The 23,992-nt window shown below is 49.6% G+C and overlaps 1 protein-coding gene and 1 long non-coding RNA gene across 9 annotated transcripts in view; one reads left to right on the top strand and one right to left on the bottom strand.

The window, feature by feature from the left end:
* The window catches only part of Wscd1 (WSC domain containing 1), a 39,610-nt gene extending 29,476 nt beyond the window's left edge, over positions 1–10,134 (bottom strand). Inside the window, exon 1 of one of the 8 annotated variants that reach the window (XM_017597102.3) lies at positions 9,845–10,134. The gene's annotated coding sequence lies outside the window, so the exon portion shown is untranslated. Of the gene's footprint in view, positions 1–72; positions 1,942–8,152; positions 8,505–8,616; positions 9,068–9,108; positions 9,262–9,530; positions 9,695–9,844 lie in introns of those variants that run through there. The other 7 variants (XM_017597106.3, XM_063268666.1, XM_017597104.3 and 4 more) reach the window with 7 other exon arrangements.
* A 1,433-nt stretch (positions 10,135–11,567) lies between these two features.
* LOC102547579 (uncharacterized) lies at positions 11,568–17,642 on the top strand. Its single transcript, XR_357707.4, has 2 exons — positions 11,568–13,834; positions 16,913–17,642. It is a non-coding gene; the product is annotated as an uncharacterized LOC102547579 (long non-coding RNA).
* The last annotated feature ends 6,350 nt before the right edge of the window (positions 17,643–23,992 follow it).

The raw sequence follows: 23,992 nt of genomic DNA, 5'->3' as shown, positions 1-23,992 counted from the left end.
ACATTAAGATGCAACAGGATCCATTACCCTCTTCCTGGGACAGGGTCCTCCCTGGCCTTGTGACTGATTTACCAAAGGGGTAACCTCTGTGTCAGGAACACTGGACAAAGGTTTCAGATCCCACTTCTGCTGCTGGCCAGCTGTGTGACCCAGGAGAAATTGCTGAACCTCTCTGGGCTTCAGCTCCATCTGTGATGTGAGGATGATACTGGTTTGGACAGTGGCAATGACGGTCCAGGAATGATAACAGCAATAAGGAAGGAGTCAACCATGGCTTCCATTGAGTCCCCAGTGACCCCACGCACTCAGCAAAGTGAGTTATGAAGTCATGCCACTGTACTCTCACCAATCTAATGGGATAGATATTGTAACATCCCAATTATACTGATAGGGAAAAAAAGAGAAAAGAAAAGAAAAGAAAAAAGGAGTAATTTCCTGAAACACCACAGCTGGCAAACACAAGAGCCAACATTCCAATGTTTCTCTCCAGATCCGTGCCTCAACTACTGCACAGCACAGCCTCAAACACAGTTTTACTATAGAACGCAAGTATGCCCCACACAGGCAGGTGCATACTGAAGGTGCTTAATAAATGCACACAGCGGGCTACCTCCCTGTGATGCTGTGAAGCTGTGATCCGTATTCCAGGAGCACCTTTACAGAGGCTGGTCGCTGACTCTCACGGAGGCAGAGGCAGGCTTGCGCGGTGTTCATGTTGACATTAAGCTGTGGTTCCCGCTGGCGGCATCTCTAAAGTAGCTATTAGGGTTGGTGGGGGCTCTGCAGCTGCCTCGAGCTGGGCTGCTGTGTGAGGAGGGCTCTGAGCACAAGGGCAGGCTTGTCCCAGAAGAAAGGACCCTGGAAGCGTGACTAAGCCGCTGGCCGTAACTAACACGGCAAGGGCAGTGTTTCAATGGCTGTTCTGTGCACTGACACGGCCTGCTGGGTGTGAGAAGAAAGACAATGTTTTGGCTCTGGGGCCCAGCATTTCAGGCTGTAAGGAGGCTGGGGGCCCAGCAGACTGTCCGAGGGGGCCCAGACCAGCCTGAGCCTTCCGGATTAAGTTCTGAGAGCTAAGGGGGCTGAGACCTCCAGGAGGATAGGGGTATGGTTACACAGGTCCTCATCAGCAAAGGACAGTGGGATCCAGCTGAGTGGGGAAGCCTTTGCAGATGGTCTCGGAGATTTTCCTTTCTGTCTAAGCTGGTATGTCGCCAGAACCGCCCCTGCCAGCCTCAGATTTGTAAAACCATAGAGAAAATCCCACGAAATCCGGACTGATCTGTCTGTCCCCAGCTTGGGCTCCTCCAATCCACAGCACACAGGCTGCCAGGGTGAGCCTCCTTAACACGCGAATCTGATCATGGCTGGTGTTCTGCTTAAAACCTCTTTTCAATAGCTCCCTGGAGCTTGGGGATAAACTGCAAGCGTCTTAGCATGGCACACGAGGTCTCCTTGTGGTCCAACCCACTGAGGTCCATTCTCTATGCCTCAGTAGCTCCACCGTGCATTCATAGGCATTCTCTAGGATTGCAGCAGGGCCTCCTGCACACAGTGTCTCAGCCTCTAATCCCCCCACCTCTGTCTGGTTAATCTCTGTGTGACCCCTAAGGCTTAGCATAAATGTCACTTTCTCCAAGCTTTCCCTGATCACATCCACCCAGAGAGAAGGAGAGAACTCTCTGGTTCCCAACAGCCTGTGCTAAGCCCATCCCAGAGTGCACCACTTTGGTGCAATTAACATCGTCTATCCACTTTTCGGTCATCCCCAAAGGACTCTGATCAATTTGAGAAGATGTCATCCCCTATTTACTTTTGTCACTGTCACACAGCCTGCACAAAGTGACACCTCAGTTGTCTTTGCCAGTGAAGATATGTGTGTATATATATGTATATACATATGTGTGTGTGTGTGTGTGTGTGTGTGAGAGAGAGAGAGAGAGAGAGAGACAGAGAGAGACAGAGAGAGAGAGAGAGAGAGAGAGAGAGAGAGAGAGAGAGAGAGAGGGAGAGAGAGAAGAACTCTTGACAGCAGAAGCATGTTCCTGAGGAGGAGTCTGAGAGCAGTGAAACCTCAAACTCCATTCATCCATGGCTGGGAGGAAGCCTGAACCAGAGAGCAACCTGTGCAACCATCGGTCTCAGGATCACAAAGCTGCTGTGTAAGGTGCATGTGGGTTATCAGGGAGCCCTCAGCGTTGGATCTCTCCTGTGCTATAAGGAGGTTCTCAGGTGTGTTTGTGGAAGGGTTCTGGATGCAAGAGATCCTACTAGTGTAAAATCCTATAAGCTAAGTAATAGGCGAAATGTAGCACATCGGCTGCACCCCTGCGCTGTGACTTCCCTCTTACGTAAGAGCTTGGATCTGTATACATGAGACAAGTGGGGTAGCCTCCTTGTCTACAAGTAGGATAGGGGGTGAGAGAGAGATGTCAGGTGTCAGAGATGAATCCATCAGGACTCAAAATCACCCAAGCTTTTCAAGGTCCTGCAAGTCCTCTTAGAGCCTGCTAGACCCATTCCTGAAGTGGTTTTTCTAATAGAGGCGGCGGTGACCATCACTTACAGGCCAGAGTTCCACATCCCAGGGCCCCAGAACCAGATTTTCATTCTCAGGTCTCAAAATGGCAAAGCTGATTCCCAGGTTGGGAGGGGCCACACACTCAAAGCATCAAGAACTTGCCTCGTCCTGATCCTCCACCACACTTTATGTAGTGCCCACCCCTGCTTATCTGTTAGGCTGATGAGGTCCCTCCAGGTCACAGATCCTACCTGGTCCATCTCCATTTCCCCAGATCCCAGCATACAGCTAGTCGAGTAGCATCAGCAAGAATTTGTTAGCAGAACTTGAAAGCAGTCGAGTCAGGGTCAGGTAGATTTGCAGCATAGAGCTCACAGACAAGCTTAGAGGTGTAAGACAGCAGAGAAAGCTGAGACCCAGCAGAAATCTGGCCACTTTTCGTCTGCAGTGGACGTGGATGTCCATTGGCTGGCCCACTGTATCCCAAAGTCATTGGGCTTTTATTATTGCAAACCTAATCCCAGGGCAGGACCTCAGGCCCCTTGTCTGTGCATAGGTAAAAGTGAACGGTTGTAGAACGGTTGCCTGGACTGTGACTGATACCGGTTATGAATGCCAAAGAGGCACACCGGAGCCGCTGGAGGACAAACCCACAGCAGGTGCTCCCAAGAACCTGTCTCCTTCATCCTGGACCTCCTATTCCCAGAGGGTCCAACAGCCTCCTCTTGCTTGACGTTGAACTAACCGCTGTTGGCAACTGCTTAATTTTCAGTGACACCGTTTATTAGGCTCTTGCGGTGTGAATAAATAGATTAGGTGACCTGTGTACCTCACGGGCCCCTGGATCCTCATGGGAGGCAGACAGCTTGCTTCCTATCAGCTGAGAACTGTCCCCATACCTGGAGCCATCCTGTGGCCAAAAATCTCACTGCCCCTTTCCCCACTTGAGTTCTGGCTCTGCACGTGGTAAGATTTATTCTTAAAAACTTAGTGTGTCTCCATCACGGGTTTGAAACTATGCCAGGCAGAAGCTCCTCCCGTTCTGGCCTTTCCAGTCAAACCTAAGAGGCACTGCCAAGGGCAGGCTCTGAGACTGCCTTTGAGCTCTTTCCCCTCTTCTGGAAGTCTTCCACATCCCCCGAGTCTTGCTTCACAGCTGCTTTCCTTGATCTGGAACCCTCGGGGAGGGACTGCCAAGCACATCCCCTGTCCCAAAACCTCCACTTGAGGCTCTGTCCAGATGGGATGGATGTCCATCTGCCACCTTGCTCAGTGTTCTATACATCCTTGGAATTATTTTAGGGCTTAGGGAAAGAGTCCCTGAGATAGCCCAGGAATGAGAGGCAAATAATTGAACCAAGGCTTCAAGGAGTCTCAGAGAGGAAAAGCAAGTTCCTAGTGCAAGGGGGACTCAGAAAACCTGGGCTTTGAAAAGGGTGAGTAGCACCTACCTGAGGGCCAGGTTGGGGTGGGAGCCCTAGGAGTGCTAGGAGAAAGAGGAAGGGAAAAGAGAGGAGTAGGGATCACCAAGGCTAGCTAGGACTGGTCCCTAGGGTTCAGTCATGTGACTCCACCTCCCTTCTACCTTCTGGCTATTGACGAATAGCATTAATAAGAGAGAAAATGACCAGTGCCCCCCACATGGATCCCAGCCACTGTGGCCACCAAGAAAGGGTGACTCAAAGCTGTCTGCACATAGGGCAGCATCCTAACGACAAAACATAGGTCCAGCAGGCTGCTTCTCAGCAAGATAAGGACCTATGCCACAACTGCTCAGAGTCCCAGGTCACTGACCAACTAGAAGCTAGCAGCTCTGTGCTTTAGGGCCTCAGGGAAGGTGTAAGTGGGGCTGGGCTGCAGTGTTCTCCCACTCCTCAGTTCACCTTCTCCATCCTCTGCTGCTCTCTTCAATGCTTGTCATCTGAAGCCCATCGCTCTCCCAGAGGCTGTGTCCTCCCAGCATCCCAAGAAAGCATCTACCCTACTGCATAGCACTAATTATGCTACAGCTTGCAGGGGCCACAGGACGAGGAGGAACTGGCCCACACTCCTCCACTGTCGTTCAGTGTGTTGTCTTGGTCTCGCTCCCAGCCCCCTCCCTCAGACTACTCGTTACAGAACTCTATGTCCAAACCAGTGCTCCTGGTCAGCGGGAGATGTTTCAAGCTTCCTTAAGGTGCATATTATTCAACTAGTCGGGGATGCTCTTCCTAAATCACAGGCCTGAAATACTTCCCCACCCTCAAGGCTCAGCTCAATAACACTTCTTCCTTAAAACCTTTTCAACCCCTAAAGCAGATTGGTTCTCCAGTACTGACACAGACGCTAGATGCATGGTGACCTGTGGCTGGGCTTTCGTTCTACTTTGAGTCTGCCTGTTTGTTAATATCTCTACATCCTCTCCCAGCCTGCGAGCCACTCCCAGGCATAGTCAGTATCTCTGACTGCTCCTGGGAATACTGCCCTCCCTCCAGGGTCTGAGGCTGGAAGGGGGGGGGATTGAGATACCCACAAAACACAAACCTGCAGGCCCTTGCTAAAACGGGGTAGGGATTCCATTTTTGAAGAGGTGAAAATTCTTTGAACTTCAGAACTCAAGAAAAAATTCAAATAAAAAATGTTTCTTGGGGCTTGGGGAGATAGCTCAGTGAGCAAAGTGCTCTCTTGGGAAGCATAAGTTCCTGAGTTCAGATCCCCAGCGTTCTGGCAAAAACCAGGCATGGTAGTGTTTCTATAACCCCAGTGGTCGACAGGGGGAGATAGATGGATCCCAGAGACTTGCTGACCAGACAGTACAGCTGAAGCAACAAGCTCGGTGAGGTAACCTGGCCTGCAAAGTAAGACAGAAGCCAGAGGTGGTGGCACACGCCTTTCATCTCAGCATTCTGGAGGCAGAGGCTAGCCTGGTCTGCCAAATGAGTTCCAGCCAGCCAGGGTTGTAGCAAACCCTGTCTCAACCAAAACAAACCAATACTGCAGAGAACAACAGAGAAGACCGCCCAACGTTGACTTCTGGCCTCTGCAGGTGCTTGCGCACACAGATGGGCACACCCACATACAAAGTTTCTCTAAAAGTATAAAACGTGATAGTTACTTAGATTAATCATTTCATATTATATACATAGGTCCAATGTCACAGGGTAGCCTGTTAAAATGTACCATTATGACTTCTCAATCACAAACAGTAAGAGTAGTATTACTAAGGTCGAACTCCATTTAATGCAAGTGGGGTATATAACCGTCAGGGGACTCAAGGCTGAAGTCCTTATGAGCAGTAAAGTTTTCGATGTCACATTCGAGGTTATCCGTGGTTTCCCCGAGTACCATGTGTGTACCATGAGTAAGCAGATAAACAAATGAATGAGTGATCTTCCCACGGGCTCATGACGTTAATTTATGAGTCATGATCCCTGTTACATAGAAGCAAAAGGTAAAACGCCGGGGGCTAATTAACTCGGACAGAGATGAACAGTCAGTGTAGTTGGAACTCCAGCCTTCATCTCCACGGCGTCAGATGGAGACCCTTCTGTGCATTGTGCTGGAGTGCCATGGGCAGCTGGGACTTTTTCCTCTCTATTTGGTTGACCCAGGGCCACATGACACAGCCAATCACAACCCCTTCAAATCAGCACCCTAATGTGTTCATCTCCCTCCATGTTTCTATTGACAGTGAGTCCCTGAGGGTGGTCTTGGGCCTTGTGCAGAGTGCAACAGGTTAAATGGGTGTTACAGCACATTTCAGGCTTGGATAAATCTGGACACGTGAGCCAGTTAGCCCTATCTTTCTCTGACTCCTTTCATGCCGAAGGACAGAGACTCAAGCTATGGGAGAAGGCTCAAGACACCTTGTACATCCCTGTCCTTCCTTACTCTTGGCCACTTCATATCAAGGCAATCACCTTCCGGGAGGGAGCTCCCATCCTAATGGAGAGGAGGAGCCTCGATACAGAGGCATACAGCATTGCAAGATTTACAAAATGAATCCTGTCCAACTGCCATCCACTTCTATCCCCTCTGGAACGAAGTACACATGTAGAGTTTCTCCCTAACCATGGCCACTCAAGGGGCACCATGGGGATTGTGTTTTAGATACAGGTCGACATGGAGGTTATTAAGTCAAGGTGTGGAGAAATTAGGGAAGAGAGGGAGAAAGCAAAATTAAGAGGTCCAGAGAAAGATTAGGTCATGTCCCCCAAATAAGCAGTGCTGACCTCGGGGACGCCACCCCATGAGTATGACTGCCACTCCTGTTGTGTGGACATAGATCCCCAAGGTTGAAGTGCTGAGCTGCCAGCAAGTACTTGGTCTTGATTTCACAGAGAGCTGGTCTCAGGGAGACCGGCCAGGATGGAGGCAGATGGGAGTCCAAGCTGGGAGTGTCTGGAAAGAGAAGTCTCTCTCTCCCACTAGACCTTGCTCACATATGGCTCAGCCTGGACCTGGAGGCTGTGGGTTCCCAGGCTCTGCTCAGTGACTCTACTAGAACCATCGGTGAGACTCACTGATGTGTGCTGCGGTCTTTGGGTTGAACTGGCCAGGCTGAGGCTCACATTGAGCAGCAGGCCAAGTGATGGCCCAGAAGGTGCCACCTGCTGGGGGAGGCAGCTAGGAGAAAAGGACAGGGGTCTCATCTTCTGTCTAAATCCAAGTTGTTCTCTCCACTTCTGGTCAGAACATAGGACAGTACTGCCTATGCCAGGACTCCAATGCCCACTGAAAAGAGGGATCCCCTCACCCCTAGATAAGTTTCTTCTAAAGATCTATGGGGACAATTTTGGGATGGCTGGGGTGGTCATGGTGTCGGGGGATAAAGGGACAGTTGTCCTCACTACTCCCAGGTGGGCAGCTGGCCAAGCTGCCCTCAACCACTACTAAGGAGATGCCTGGCTCTTCAATGAACCTGGGGGCTTGACAGCCCCTCCTCACAGACATCTTTGGAGGGGATTTCAGTTAAGGCTGTGTGTGTGGTAGGAGGTCATGCTTGGAAGAAACGAAACCTGCTCCTATACCAAGAAAGCTCTCCCTAGCTCTCTGCCCAGCACGTGTAGCCATTCAGTTAGATAGCCACCAAGTGAGGACACTGTAGACTAAAGAGCCACCCAGCCCAGCACTCTAATTCTTACACTCCCCACACCCCTCCCTCTCCCCTATCTGATGCTGGGATCTTGATCCCCACCTATGGGTTCCTACAGAAGCTGGCCCCAAGTGTCTCCCTAGACTTAAGTATGCTGTCCCGGCAACAGGAGAGAAGAGGTGACAAAAGTACAGTGGAGTCCCGAGTTTGTCCATTCTGTCTGGAAAGTAGTCCGCTACAGAGAGTGAGGGCCGGGTCCCAAGATAGGGCGGTGGGGGCTGGAAACTGCCAGTCTGCCTTCAAGCAGATGGGGTAGAGGTCCTCTTCCAGTTCTGACTTCCCATGGATTAGCTGGTAGGACTAAGACCATCAGCGGAGTACAGATACCCAGAAAGGCAGTTAAGACAAGCTACCCTGAAGCAGCTGACCCAGCCAGGGATGCTTCTGACTAGCAAAGAAAAACACCACACACAGCATCCAGCCACGAGTCTCCTTCATCCACTCCTTAGGAAGAAGCAAAGCGCAACACCGGGTAATTCTCCCAACAAAATACATACGTTTCGGTTTTGTCTCAGCCTGTATTCAAGTTCATCAAGAGAAAACCCTTCGCTGACCGGAAGCCTGGCTTAGGAACGGAACGAGAGAAGGGGGAGCAGCTTCTGGCGAATGTCTCCACCTAGGAGGAAGGCAGTGCGCACCCCAAATTCTGCCCTCAGCCTAGCCGGTGACTTGGACTCGGCGTCCCCGGTCTCCTGGAGGAGAAGCGGCTGGTGCAACTGCCTGTGCACATGCAGCCAAGACCAGACGTGGTGAGATGCTCCCCACACATCCGCCACGGTCCTGGCGCGCCGGCCCCAGGAAGGTGCCTCGCCAGCGCGCCCCGCGCCCCGCGCCCTAGCAGGTGCAACCGCGCGCGCTCCCAGTCGCATCTATACAAACTTGTTTGCCCGCGGCGGGGGGTAGATCCAGCTCGCAGCCTGTGCTAGGGTCCTGGCTGGGAGACCCCGAAGACAGGACTCACCCCGGGATCACGGCCGGCTGGGGCACCCGCCTTCCGGGGCGCCAAGCCCGCAGCCCCGCAGTGCCCAAAGCTCAGACGCCCGCACGCTCCCGGTGCCCGTGACAAGCGCACCCACGATCCCAGGCCCACGTCGCCCAGTTCCCCGAGGCTGCGGACTTCCGCGCTGAGCAGTGGCGGAGCGGGCGGGCGCCGAGCTGAGCCGCGGGCGCGGAGTGCAGCGAGTGGCGGGCGCGGAGCGGGCGAGCGGGCGCCCGGTCTGCACATGCTCACTCGCGCGGCCCGGGGACAGCGGCCGGCCTCCGCCGGGTCCTAGAGGCTTCCGCGCACACCCTCTGCTAGGCTCCCAGGAAGGGTCGCAGCTTGGCTTCTTAGCCGGAGGTGTGTGGGTGATCTTGCGAGACAACGCATACACCGCGGGTGACACATACTACTCGCCACCGCCAAGATAAGACGCAGACACCACTCTGTTGCACCCTCACAGCCACTGCCTACCACTGCAGCCTAGCTGGCTCCAGCAGGCACCATGGTGCTCACACCAGCCGCACACAGGAATACTCTGGGCATTGCCACTCGCAGCACGCCGCCACACTCAGATGCAGACGTGGTGGCAGACGCACGGTGGCTGATACAGATACATACTGAATCACCAGACACCCACACTCACACACTCTGTGGCTCTGTTCCACTCACTCAGAAACAAGCTAGGACACCGACAGGTGCAAACACGTACACAGCCACGCAGTTTGTACCACTGTAATGTAAATACCCAGACACACACTGGATTGCTGTCCCAAACTGGGGGACTAGGCACATTCACTTAACCCTCTTTGTCACACACACACACACACACACACACACACACACAATTTGAGACAGTACCACAGAATTACAACCTCAATGGCAAAGATACTCACACCAGCTCCTTACACACCTGGGCTTCTGCCAGTAGCTTATCACCCTGCCCACATCGACACCTTCTTGATATCCTGTGTAAAGGACACTGCCTCACCAGTACGTAGTATATACACACACACACTCACACGCGCACACAGAGAGAGAGAGAGAGAGAGAGAGAGAGAGAGAGAGAGAGAGAGAGAGAGAGAACAATATAACCCCTCTCTTTAAATAAAGGCTTACTCCACTAAGAAGCCCTGCTCCCCATCTCAAAGCCCCCAAGTCACAGCATCTACCCTGCTCTTCCAGGAACAGCAGTAGACCTAGTTCTCACCCAGGACTGACAGCCGAGATGCTCCTGGACGCTGAGAACAGGATGAGAGGAGGCATCAGGAGCAGGTAGCAGTGGCTCTAACCGACTTCCTTGAATGGAAGTTTCTTACTGCCAACTTCCGCTAGGGGCAGAGCTGCTCAGCCACTCAGAGAAGTGGGCTTTCAACAGGTGCAGGGCAGCAGTGGGACTTGGAAGGGGACCAGTAGGAGTCTTTTGGCAGGCAGTGGCAAGGCACCCTGGTGGGCAAAGGACTTGGTGAAGTTTACACAGCAGAGTCTTGGGTCTGGGGATGAAGGCTGAATTCTCGAGCCTTGGGAGTTTGGTGTAGGAGCAGAGGGAGGGAGGGGTTCTGTGTTATCTCAGCATTCCAGCTCTGCCCACCCTCTCCACAGCCTTTAATTGTTATCAGCTGCAACTCGCTGCGCCCTCTTACAATGTTGTCTTGTGTTTGAACCCTCTTCAGGACCAACTGCATAATTTATAGGGTCCAGTACAAAAGGGAAATGTGCTTAAAAAATGGTTAGAACTTCAAGACACAAAGGTGTAACTTTTAAACAACGTTTAAGGTCACTGGGAAACAGAGAGTCTTGTGTCTTGCACAGGCCTTAGGTCCATGAAGTCACCCATGGCCCTTGTATATCCGTAGTCCCATGTAATAGTTTCAGCAAACTACCTTCACATGCATCCACTTCAAAGATGTTGTTCTTGGTGCACAAAACAAGATGGCTGCCCAAGGGTTGCAGCGAGGTCAGCCCTGGGGACCCCCAGGTAAGAGTTCTGGGCACTCCCTTGCAGCTGCTGCTACTTGGGAGGAGATGTCACCTAGCACAGCAGCCACCTGAAGCACTGAGCCGAGTTGTCTGTGTGGAGTTTGTGAAGGGTGGATGGGATCTTATGGGACAAGTTCCTGGTCTGACTGCACCTGCAATCCGCAGCACCTCCTGGTCTCCGTGTGTGGAGTCCAGTAGGTATGCCTGCCGTCTCTGACAAGACCCACTAAGAAAGGAGGTGCACGGAGGGACACATAGAGTAGTTAGTTGAGAAGGGCGTGGGAAAGGCAGTTTGGGTGTCCAAGTGGGCAGGAGTATTTCTGTGCTGAGATGAAGCCCTCCTCTTTAGCACTGGCTGCAGATAAAGATTCAAGAAGTCACCTTGGAAATCCCTGATAGCAACGTCCCTTTCCAACCATGCCAAGCCCCTCCTTGTGCTTAGATCTCCTTGCTTCACAGCTCAGATCCACTGGTCGTCTGTACCATATCACCTGTCCCCATATACCGAAGGCATTCTAATGCCCCAGGGACTTCTATGATGGTCCCACCACAGTTTTGACACAGATCCAGCTATTCCGGAGGAATACAGTCACCCCTGCTTCCCCTGCAAGGCTGAGAATTAAAATAGTCTCAGCTCGCGCTACTCCTGTCTCTCTGTGTCTGCCTGTTTATTCCATCTGCTCTTGTTTGTGGGTTTAATCATTAGATTCCAATATATATATATATATATATATATATATATATATATATATATATATTGTCTCCTAAGTTAAAGCCAGCTGCCAGGGGTTTCCTCTCCCCTCCCCTCCTCCGCTGCCCCTTTCCTTGCCTTGCCCTCTCCTCCCCTTCCCTCCTCCCCTCCCCTCCTCTTCCCTTCCCTTCCCTCCCTTCCCCTCTCCTTCCCTCCCTTTCCCTCCCCTTCCCTTCCCTCCCCTTCCTTTAGCTGCCCTCCCCTCCTTTCTCCTTTCATGTTGTGCTTTCTTTTACTCACTGAGAGAGACGCCCATCCTGTGTTAGATTCCTGTTGAGTACTGGATACTGTTGAGCCAGTCCACTAAAGAAACATCCGGCATGGGCAGCTGGACAAGGAAACAAACCCCATATCTGGACCAATATGTGTGTAAATAAAACACCACTGGACACAGCATGCAATCTATTTTTGTAAGTATCCCATGCAGGGGTTTTTCCTGAGGACCAGAAATGCCACGTGCTGTTCAGTGTTACCCAAGCCCTCAGATCTGTAGTGTCTTCTCCTTCTCCGAATGGCACATTGCCCAGGAGGCAAGGGAAGTCCAGCTAGAGCACCCACCCACTGTCCCCTCCCCAGTCCTCACAAGATTGACCACTAACTTCACTTTAAGGCTTGGCAGGCTCGTAGTCCTTTTTTTAACCTTCAAAGGCCCCACAGCTAAAATTTGAGCCACCAGACAGCCAGGGGGAATCTCTCTCGTATAGAGCTATTCCACACATAATCCTTAGTGCACACACATACTCACTCAATATTCATTAAGACTTATTTGTTCGTTCATTCATTCATTCATTCATTCATTCATTTGGCTTGTGAGACAGTTTTACTTCATATTCCAAACTTGCTTGGAACTCACCCTATATAATCCAAGTTAGTCTTGAACCCACCAGCATTCTCCCACCTCAGCCTCCCAAGTGCCGAAGCAGTGTTCTCAACCTATAGGTCACAACCCCTTTGAGGGTTGAACCACCCTTTCAATATTTACCAGATATTTGCATTACAATTCATAACAGGAGCAAAATTACAGTTATGAAGTAGCAATGAAATAATTTTATGGTGGGGGGGTCACCACAATGTGAGGAACCGTATTAAAGGGTCACAGCTCTGGGAGTGTTGAAAACCACTATGCAAAGGTGACAGGTTTGAACCAGTTTGATGGTTAACACCGTAAATTTGATGAGCCCTAGAACCGCCCATCAGTGTCTCTGGGCATACTTGTGAGGAATTATTTAAAGTAATCCTCTGGACCTGGCTGTGAACAACTGTCAAGATGATCTTGCGATGAGAAGACATATTCTCAGTATGGGTGATGCCATTCTACTGGACAGAACAGCTATAAAGAAAGGAGTGATCTGAGCACCATATTCAGTATTCTCTGTTAACTAAAACTCATACAGAGTCTCCACCCGCTTCAGGTTCCTGCTGCCATAGCGTCTCCACCGTGAAGAACTGTCTGCCTCCAAACCATGAGCCAAAACAAACCCCTTCTTCATCGAGTTGCTTGTTCCACATTTTGTTTTAGCAGCAAGATAATCCACCATGCCCGACTCAAGCACAATCAATTTCTAAGGTTCAATGTGTGTAACACGACATTTTCCAGGAACCCTGGTAGGTCCTTAATGGATGTTGTATTTCTTCTGAAGAACTGAAGAGACTGCTTACTCTTGTCCTGGCCCCTAGCCATCTCGTGATTGGCTACCAGAATCAACTAACTCCAAGCCATCTTGTGATTGGCTACCAGGATCATCTAACCACCAGTGAGACTCTGGAGAAAAGGAGGTGGCTCGCTCTATGGTATCTACCTGTTGGGAAGGAGGCTGTGCCAAAATGAGCAAGCCAGTGTCCATTAGCACTTCGAGCTGCCTGAGGCTTCCCTCTTTACCCATGCAGCTGTTGCTCCATTGACCTAGCCTTTAAGGTCATGTGGGGATGTTAGTCCTCAAGTCGTTTGGAAAGGTTGCCTTTCAGGCCTGTACGTTTTCTGTGGATGTGACCTTCAAGGATGGAGAGAACCTTTGACAACATCTCCGAAGGGAGGACACAGTTTCCTTTGTTCCCCCTAGTTTTTCGCACGGTGCCGTAAATGCTTCTTGTCTGTGTGTACAGTGAGCTTCAAGGCTGGCTTTGACACTTTGCTGGGCTGTAAGTATTTATTTGCTTTCTCCTGTGAGTGCAGCAGTGACTTAAATGTGCCTCGGTGAAGATACCAGCTACACACAGACGGCGGTTGCACCCCCTGCTGACAGGGGCCTGCAGAATGCAGGGCTGTGGGGGTGTGCAACAGGGCAGCAAGTCTGTGCTTGCCTGGGATCAGGCAGCCTCCCTAAATGTTAGTCTGACTTCAGAGAAGCTGGATTCCCAGGACAAGACTTCCTTTGTTGGCCTGATCTGAGAAGGCTGTGGTGCCTGGTACAAGCTCATGCCTCGGGATCCTGGTGTCTAGCTGAGGAAAGCATTTTACTTCTCTCAGAGGTAATATTTGGGTTTAGTTTTGTTTTAATTTCATTCCCATTAGCACAGTATCTAGGCTGCAGCTCAAAGATCCTGGAGCAATTTCAACTTTCAGTCTTACTATTTAAGAATACTTTTCTTTGAGGCTATGGTTGCTCCAGCTGTGTTGTCTCTGATGGACCCAGGGAAAGTCAACCAAGAACTAGAAAGTTTTCGAGGTTCTAGGTCCCATTGAGAATGTTAGTGATCCACAGAAGAGGTCAGAATAGTAAGATTGGCTAGAGTTTGGAAGGAGCTGTTCTACATCTCGTGGATGACTTTGAGGAGTTCAAGACAACAGTGGCTGTGGTGGTGGGAAAAACTAGAGCTGGGCAACAAGAACAAGAAGCTTGAGGATGAGGCAGTTTGCTCCAGTCTCTGATGAACAAAGCAGTTTCTCCAGATGGAATCTGCTCTGGTGACCATGAGGTGATCACTGCTAAAATGACCAGGGGTCTAGAATGTCACATTACCTTGGCTGACAAGCAGAGGTGGGGTGAGAGAGGGTTCACTTTGCTTTGGAGGGAAATTCTCCTATGGGGGAAACACTACAGCATCGTGGTGCAGGCTGCAAAATGGGAGAATGTCTGATGCCCAGGTTGTACTTCTAGAAGAGTACAGAAGTAGGAAACCCCTGATGATTCTTCCAAGTCCTCATCCCAGCACTGAACCTAACAGCACAGCGTGTACTGGAATGAGAGTCCTTAGACGGGGGTTACAGACATTTGGTCCCATCTTCCATTGGTATAAAGGCAGAAACTGGGTGAGTCGGAGGAACGGAAAGCCATGAAGAACGTGCCAGCGTGGGCTGGAGTAGGAATGAAGTCCGCGGTGTCAGCTGTCAGCCAGAAGGTGCAGTGCTAGCAAGCAAGCCCTGGGTACAAGAGGATAGGGCACGTGCCTCCACCCTGTTTTATTCTCTCTGCCTGTCCCATCTGCACCCATCAGACACTGATGCTTAAAGAAAAAGCAGCTCAGCTTTGTTCCACTTTTATGGATCTCCCTGTAAGTCTGTCACCAAAGGTCTTGAACCTGCAAAATGATCTCAATTAAGCTACTGGCATACTTCTCGAATATAGCACTAAAAGTATAAGTATAGTATAAAAGACCATGTTTCAATTTCGAATAAGTTAAACCTCACAGTCAAGTTGCAAAGAGAATGGAATTCCCCCCATACCCCCATTCATTTTTCCTGGGGGCCAGCGTCTTATATTTCTATGGTTACTTTTGTCAGAACTAAGACCTTGACTGACATTGGTACATGGCTGGTAGCTAAACTCTGAACTTAATTTGGATCTCACCAGTTCCCCCATTAACGTCCTTCTTCTGCCCCAGAGTGCCATGAAGGGTTTGCCGAATGCTAAGAGTAGTCCTGTCTGCCCAGTGTCCTTGGTTGATGGTTTCTCATGGTGCCTGGGCTTTACATGACCTTGACAGCCAAAAGAGCACACTGTTCAGGCAGAATTTCCTCCAAGCTTATATCACTGGGTATCTCAAACTAAGGTGGTGGTTGAAGCCCCTGGCATGTTTCCATAGACACTGTCTCCCAGGCTCCAGGAAGGGAGAGCAGGGCAATGTCTTGAGGAAAAGCAGGGGAGAAATGCTTCGACAGAAGAGGTTCTAACAGAATCAGGGCTGTCAGGGGGCTGGAGGTTGAAATAATATTCTGGAGATATCAAGTTCAGAGTGTGCCGCTGGCAGATTATCAAGAGATATAGCCAGGAAACAGGCCATGTCTTCATTCCCCATGCCTCCTGTACCCCAGGCATCTTCAGGGCACAGGTAGGGATGCTCATTCTCTCCCTGTCTCTCTGTATCTTAGGTGACCCAAGGGTACTGGTGGGGCCTTTCGATAGAAAGATCAACTCTTTCCAACCTCCATGTCTAACTCTGACCTTTTACTCCCTGTGGAAAGATCCATCCATTTCCTCAGTGATGGGGCCTCTTGTTTTCTCTGTGTATCCACTTATATCTCCAGTCGTCCCTTCATACATACTTCTTCCTGAAGTCTCCTCTCCATGGAAGACTTCTCCTAGTAGACCAGGGAGTTTTCCCCACTCTCTCCTTTCCTCAGACATCTAATTGACTATGACAGAAATCGCCTCCTTCTTCTTTAATGCCAGTCAGAGGCTAGCCACTCCTTTCTGATGCCAGTCCAGGGAGGCTTCCCGGTCCCTTCCCACACTCTGTAGTGGGGTCACTCCTCACTGCAGTCACATAAGGCTCCGATATCCTCCACTACTGACTTGTTCCCTGTCTCATCCGCTGGTTCCTCTTCTCTTTCTCATCCATAAGGATGACCCTGAAAGTTCTGTCCCTGATCCTCTTTTCTGTTTGCTTCTCTACACTAGACCTATTCTTTTCTCTACTTCGACTCTACCCTCAGCCACAGCTGTCTACCCAGGGTCTCTTCTAGAAGGCTCATTGGCTTCTAATACCTCTCATCCCTAACCTTGCACTGAGCCTCCCTTTCCAGTCCCCAGGTCTCTTCTATCCCCTGAATACCTCCCTGGAATCATGATTCTACCATCCTCCAATGACCTGAAGTAAACTCTCAAGTGTTAGCTTCCACATTTCCTCCTCTTTTACCCATCATCTCATCCATTGTCTCATCCATACCAGACTCCTAAATGCTGTTTGAATGCCTGTCACCTTCTCAGACCCTCTCTCAGTGCTGCCTGTTCAACATGGATGAGGACTTGTCAATTCCCATGTACCCTTGTGGTGTTCGAGATGTGCACAGTTAAGCTCAGCTTCCAGGGCAGGGCCCCAAGCTCATCTGAGTTGGAGACTTAAGGGTTCTTTGGAAAGCTGTTTGGATGATGTTTTGCTGAGACAAACACGTGAAGGAACGTTTCATTAAAGTGGACACAGGTGCAAATGGCTAAGGAAGACTCTTGAAGGAACATTTGGCTGAAGCAGACACAGGGGGAGAGGATGTTCTGCTAAAGCAAGCACACGAAATGACACATGATGAAGGATTCTTTGCTAACAATACTCATGTATTGGTCCTTTTCACATTGTGTAGTTGAGCTGCTTTTGTCGTTTGGTTCACCACAGAGAGAAGCGCACCAAAAACCTTCTGGTGGCGTGCTGCAGTTTGTTGCCGCTTCCACAGACTCCGACTGATTGGATGCGAGAGCTGAGGCAAGACACATGCTGAAGCAGGCCCAGGAGAGAGGATGTTCAGGTACATCAAGTGTGTGAAATGATGCACACAGAGGACATTGGAGGGTATAACTAAGACTCCACGGAGTGACAGACAGAGCCAGGCTTGCTGGTACAGACAGCTAGCTGTGCAATGCTTGTGGGTCTCCAGTTTTCGTTGATCTTTGCTTCCCTGAGAGAGGCACAGCAGAGAACTTCTGGCGTTCAGCTGGTCCCTCCTGATGACTCAAGCGAGGCTGAGGCCTGGCTGTCTCTGCTAGGTGGTGCCACCGCGGTTGTTAACTTGACTCTACTGAACTGGACTGCTAGTGTATCAGTGAGGTGTAGGTGTTTGCAAGTGGATTGAGCTGCTGCAGCCTGCTAACCTGTGAACTGAACTGATGATTACCAAACAACACAGATGGGAAATGCTACAAAAAAAAAAAAAAAAACAAAAACAAAAAACCAAAAAACAAACAAAAAAAACCCAATCCTTTCTAAACAGGTCCACTTCCCCCATATTGTTTCTTTTCTACTACCTCTGATGAGTGGTGGGATACAAGGGAGGTTAAAGCACTTAAGAACCATCATTAAAAATAGGATTTGAAAAAAAATAAAGTTAACTCATCCTCTTTAGTCCCTACTCCCCAGAATCCTGTGTTCTTTTTCTCATTTTCTTTCAAACAGCCCATGATGCATGCTATCTGTTTCTCATACTCTAACCCCCTGTTCCTTCTGCCTGAAACCCCATTTCTACACTGTCTTGATCTCTGAGACTTTCATCTTTCAGAGTCCTGGGACACATTTCTATCTCCATCTTATATATCATCCCTTCAAGACTCTGTAGCTGCAATTAAACCTCTGCCTCTCTATCGATAGTTTTATGCTTAGGCTAAAATGGAGAGACACAGGTATCAAAGCAAGGAGAAATGAGGTGTGTGTGTGTGTGCATCTGTGTGTATGTATTCAGTATGTGTGTGTGAGTACGTGTGTGTGCGTGCGTGCGTGCATGTGTGTGTGTGAGTGTGTGTGTATTGTAGTACTTGGTGCTGGTCTTTACTATCTAGAAATACTGATTCCTCCTCAGTCATGAGGATAGGGGGTGCATTATTACTTAAGACAAATCCGTGGATTGCCGGGGTTCTATGGGAGGTGTTTTCATGTCATTTGTTTTGACTCTCCCCAAAGCTTTATGCAATGCAAGCTTTTTGAGTTCCTTTGTGCAGAAAATTGCAGCTCACAGGAGAGGGGCTAAGTGACTAAGCCAAGACCGCACAACTAGAAACTAGAAATGCTGTGTAACAATTAGTGTTATTATAAATTTATGCAAGAAACTAATACAATGGCCATTTTTCTTAAACCTAGCTAGTTTTTAATGACACAAAAACCTTATGACTACAAATGCTGGGGCTAGAGAGTTTGTGTACTTGGATCCAAGAGGGTTCCTTCCCTATGCGCTCAACCTTAGTCACTATGTTTATCCACACACTTACACCCGTGCCATCACCACTGGGGCACAAAGGAATCCTTGTGGCAACTCCAGAGAAGCCTTGGGCTCATTCTCTGTGTAGTTAGCTTCCAGGCAACACAAATATATCCCTCCCCATCCCCCGCCAATCTCTCAGATTGGGAAAGAACCTCAAGGGCAAAGGACTGCTGAGTTCTTACTTACCAAGGGCATGGTAATGTCACTGCCTGAGTACAGGGGACCTGGAGGAGGGAGCTATCGGTCTCTTAGAGGTCACTGAGCTGCTGTCTCTCTGGGAAGAAGGAGACAGGAGCTGTGGAAGGAAGACATGCATGCAGCCCCCTGCTTCATATCCATCAGGTGCCAAACCCCAGGCAAGCAGAAGCTACCCCACAGCTGGACATAAAGATACTCGCCCAAGGGAAAGCCTGCCCCTCCTTTTCCCCTCTGACTCCTCCGTGTTCTCCCTGCTTTTTCCTAGAACAAGAGGGAAAGGCAGTGAGGACCAATGGAGAGGAGGTGGCTGAAGGCAGTCCTAGGATTACAGTAGACCTGGTGACTCTGCTACTCCAGAACCACACGACAGTGTGTCCTCTTCCAAGTCCCTTCTCCTAGAGACTTGATCTCCTCACCTGAGAGATGGGGAGACGGAGATTAAATGGAAGGAGGTTGGTTGGGTCCTTGGCACTCACTGTGTCACCAGCCTTTGCTTATCTCTATTCTTGTGGACATTTTATCAGACTTCATGGCTCTATTTTCATCCAGAAACCTGCTAGTTAACATCTACTTACGACTTGACTTTAGGCTGCCTTCCCAGGAGAGGCTTGCTGGGTTTACGGCACCTGCTCCCTTGCAACCTAAGGCTGCATCTGCATAGATGGGACACAGGGAAAATATGTCTGTCCATAGCTGGTGCTGCAGGGATCTCTCCTCGCTATATTTCTGCCCACACAGGATTATGTATGAGGCAGAGATGGGTTCTCTGTGCTGCTGTGAGATTTGACCACCTGCTGGGTACTGAACTGACAGTGGGCGACGGCTGGTGGCAGGCAAGGGACCTGGGGACACAGAACGTGTCTGTGTAATTCAGGAGAGCCTTCTGGTCTTGCTTTCATTGGCCCAGGCAGCCCCAGAAGAGAAAGAAACACGTTTTAAAGGCAAAACAGATTTTTGAGAACGTTTAAAGTAAAAACTGTCTGAAAAACAAAATTTTCGCATTTTTATTGTGTGTGTATGTGGGTACCCCCCCCTTTGTGTGTGTGTGTGTGTGTGTGTGTGTAAGTCAGAAGATAATGTGTGATTTGTGGGTCCTACCACATGGGTCCTGGGGATTGAAGTTGAGTCATCATGCTGGTGGCAAGAGTCCTTACTGCTGACCATCTTCCTGGCTCATGAACAACATTCTAGAATGATTCAAGGAAAGTGTGGGTCCATTAGAAGTGGGAAAAAATTTACCGTGTTCTCAGAGGAGGACAGGGGCAGCCTGGCGACAGACTAGGAAATGCTAGGGAATTAGAGTTTCTCCCCGAGCTCAGAGCCTCAGCACGTCTTTTGTTAGTGGTCAGGAGCCATGATCTGAAGAAGGGAAGGATGGTGGGTCCTGACTATCATTCCTGGGCCTGTCTGACTGTTGCCATGACAACCAGTTGTGGGGCACATGGAGAAATACCTTTCGCTTTTGTATGAGGGTGATTCTCACAGTTTCAGACTGAGTTTGGGACCAATGTCTGAGGTTCCCACTTTCCCCCTTGAAGGGTCCCTTGGGTTAGGAGCAGTTTCAACATTCCATTGGCAAAGCACAGGGCCCTACCTGGTATAGGTCAGGAATGATAGGGGTTGGTGTAAGGTCAGACTCTCTGGCCAGCCTCTACCCAGTTCTATCTGCCCTGCAAGGAGCAGGGAAGTGGGAGTGACAGAAGGTGCCAGAAATCACCAAGACTCTGTCACCTTGATTTGCAGGCAGACAGAACTGCTCTTAGTAAGTAAGGCACTTCAGAGACTCTGTGTCCCTAAAGGATCTGCCTAGGACAAGCCAGACTATGGTTCAAGTCCCTACTCTGTCTCTGTGCCACCCACTCCTCTCACCTGTCCCTGCGTACTGTCCTCGACCAGCTCAGCTGTTTCCCTGGAACACCCCACCCCCACCCTGCCGCTGCTGCCCCGTGCAGTCATAGCCTCCTATCTATCTTCAGAAATCCCTTAAATCACACCAGAACCCTCTTTTATTGTCCATAAAAACACCTGGATTTTCTGTGGCAAACCCCAAATACCCTTTTACCCATCTTGAGGACCAGTCTCCTAGGAATAAATAACTCTTCAGTGTGTTTTTTAAAAGATAACCTTTACAGAGCTGGCTTATAATAACATCTAACAATTATAGGGTCAGACTCCCAGGAATAATGAATTACTCCATCTGTGTTCAATGTCTTTGTTGCCTTTTATTTTCTCTGACAGATTGAGAGGTTTTCAGGCTGCAGCATCTTTCTCCACACAGCATTGTGTCGCTTTCTGAAACTGGCTAGACAGTGCCCTGCTTGTTACATGACAGACCTGGGAAGGAAATGTTCCAGAGGGAAACATTGGAGAAAAAGAATTTCATCCTGTGTGTAGGCATTTGCAATAGTCCTTTCCTGCTACAGCCCAACTCATCCCCAATGTTTTTGCTACCTCTACTCAAGACATGACTCTCAGCCCTGCATTAAATTTGCTGAAAACCTCAGACTGGATTGAGATTTTCAATCTAATCAGATAGAGGTGTAAGTGCATATACACACAGGTACGCGCACATGCTGTATCATGCATACATGTGCAGACACACCCCGTATATGCACACAAGCATGGGCACACATGCATGTATAAACAACACACACACATATGCATGTTGAAACTGCTTGGTGGTTGAACAGGAGCCCACAAGCTATGTACATACCCATATGCATGGTATATAAAGGTACCATGCACCCCTACAGGCTTGCACGCATGAATACACACATGCGTGTACATGCTCCTGTGCTTACGTGCTCATTTTCATCCTGACGCTACTGTATGCAACATTTTTTTTCTTGCTACAGTGGTTAGGGTTCCTCTGGTTTTGGTCTTTCCCTCCTCAACTCAAGTTCTGGGCCCTCAGGGTAGAGGCAGTCACAGCACCTAGTTGCAACACTAGTGGGCTCTATAATCAGGGAGGAAGCAAGACCTGATGCTGACTCAGCCGCTGCTGAGCCACAGGATATGGCCAGGGCTCTGCTTCTCTCTGGAACTCAGCATCCCCCAGAACACAGTAGGTATGAACCAGCAAGGGCAGGTGCTGCCATCTCTGAGCCCTTGAGATTCCACGGGGAGTAGGCTCTGTGCATCTGGAGGGGGCAGTCACAGACCACGCTAATTCTCCCCACAGCCAGCACACCTCTGTCTCCCAACCCAGCTTATTTACGATGCTTTTAGCTCCAAGCCGACCCACTTCCAAACTCTTGCCCCTGACATAAATTACCTTAAAGGCCCGATTTGTATCACTGTGGTTGGATGGCGCCTAACCAGAAAGCACTCTGGCTTCTCAACAGCTTCAATCCAGGCAGCTCTGTGGATTGTTTTTTTTTTTTTTTTTTTTTTTCCACCCTAATCGAGCACTTCAGAAGGAGGGGGGGCATTGAAGATTTTCAATAGGTTTCATTTTTAGGGAAAGCAGTTTTGACTTATTAGGCACTGTTGGCTTCAAAAGTGTGCTCGCTAATGACTTCTATTTAAATATTTTCCTCCAGCTGAGACACTTTAAAAAATATATGGTGTTAATGGATTCAACATTCCCTAAATGAGGATTTCCCCACTGTGGCCTCTGAACTTTCTTGGACAGATCATCTCCAGTAATAAGAAAGTACCAAGCAGGCCACGTGAAAACACTTTCTATGGGAAATCCCTGGAGCACGGGCGATGGCCACTGTCTCCTCTTTCTATTGGTTACAGCCGTTTATGCTTTGCTACCTGGCGGTACACGGTGAGATAGGATTCCCTTGGCTGAGCATCCCTATAGGTTTATGTCCGAGCCATTGAGCCCGTGGACAAAGCCCCGGCCTCTTTTTTTTAGACAATGCTTCTCACTACAGCACCTCTCAAGTTCCAGACGAGAAAGATGTGGTGTTGAAAGTGCTCCAAGTCTGTCTTTAAAAGTGGGACTTGTGTGGCACCAAGAGGCCTACAACTGCTCCCATCTTCAAACTCTCATGGGTTAGTGAATGAAGTCCCACATTCTCAATCTGCACTGGGTTCTGCATATTACGTAGCTGCTCATGGCCAGGCTCAGGGTTCTCCACACCGCCCACTTTCCTCCATTTGTATAGGCAAAGCCCAGCTCTACTGTTTGTAGTTCACACAGTACTTTGGGAAGGATGTAGTGGTGAACAGGAGAGAAGGGCCTGAATGACGTCAGAGACCAGAGCATCGACTTAAGCATGGACAACCAAAAAGTCCACCTGAAAAGTAACACAGACATCTTCTCCCCACTTCCTGAGTTGTTGCAAAGTCTGAGGAACAGTAGAAGAGTGCATGGAAGCGTGTCTGGCACAGGAGGACTGGCTGACACTGACTGGCACTGTTACTGTCCCTTCAGGACCGATTTCATACTGACTCTTGATGAGGCCTTTCTTAGCTGTCTGGACTCCTTCCCTTCCAGGTAGCTGGCTCCCGTTTCTGTTCCCCAGTCTCCTTTCCTGTTAGAACTACAATTACACTGCTGTGTCACTACTGTCTGTCAGGAGAGCTTAAGATCATTTCTGTTTGTGAGTGCCAGGAGCTCGTTCAGACTTGGGCAGAGAGAGAACCTCCTTAGAAAGAAGGGCGTCTCATAGAAGGCAGGGTGAGAATATTGTTTGGCCTTACTGGAAGACTCCAGAAGTGCAGGATGTAGCCGCTTCTGTCTAATTTTATTTGCGTGTAGGATCTTGTACTCAGTCTTCTTCCTGTCTCCCTTCCACCTCCCCCTCTGCCCTCTTCTTCTCTCCTATCCTCGGCCTCTTGGCTTCCTTCCTCTGTCCCTACCCCTCCCGTCAGTTGCCTTTACACAGCCTTCTGGCTTTGCTTCCTGATTCTAGGCACTGCAAAGCTGGGCCACTCCTGACTCAGTCTCCTGCAAAGGTCTAAAGGATTCCCCTGGCTTAGACCTCAGTGTGGCCAATGTTGCCAGCCAGCCAATCCTACTCTCCCTGCTGCTCTCCGCACTAATCTACCTTCGCCTAAAGAACCACAAACCCTCATCTTTGCCTCCTACAATATCCACCCCATGCCTAGACTATAAATTGGCTTCGAATATGGGAAGCCGTTAATGATGGAGGAGGGCCTGACTTCTAACCTGGAACACAACTTGAGCTCCTAAGTATTGTGCTTTTTGTGGGAATGCAGTGCACGAGGCTGTGCAGGAATAAAAGCCTCTGAGGCAGCAGGTCACCAGAAGGATGCTGGAGGACTGTGCTTGGTTCCTCAGCCTCTTCAGAGAGGTTCCTGGTGACCTTTTCTTTTCCCCCTCCCCAATTAAA

The sequence above is a fragment of the Rattus norvegicus genome, chromosome 10, assembly GCF_036323735.1.
Source record: "Rattus norvegicus strain BN/NHsdMcwi chromosome 10, GRCr8, whole genome shotgun sequence".
Taxonomy (NCBI): Eukaryota; Metazoa; Chordata; class Mammalia; order Rodentia; family Muridae; genus Rattus; species Rattus norvegicus.
This window is presented reverse-complemented; position numbering and strand designations above follow the sequence as displayed.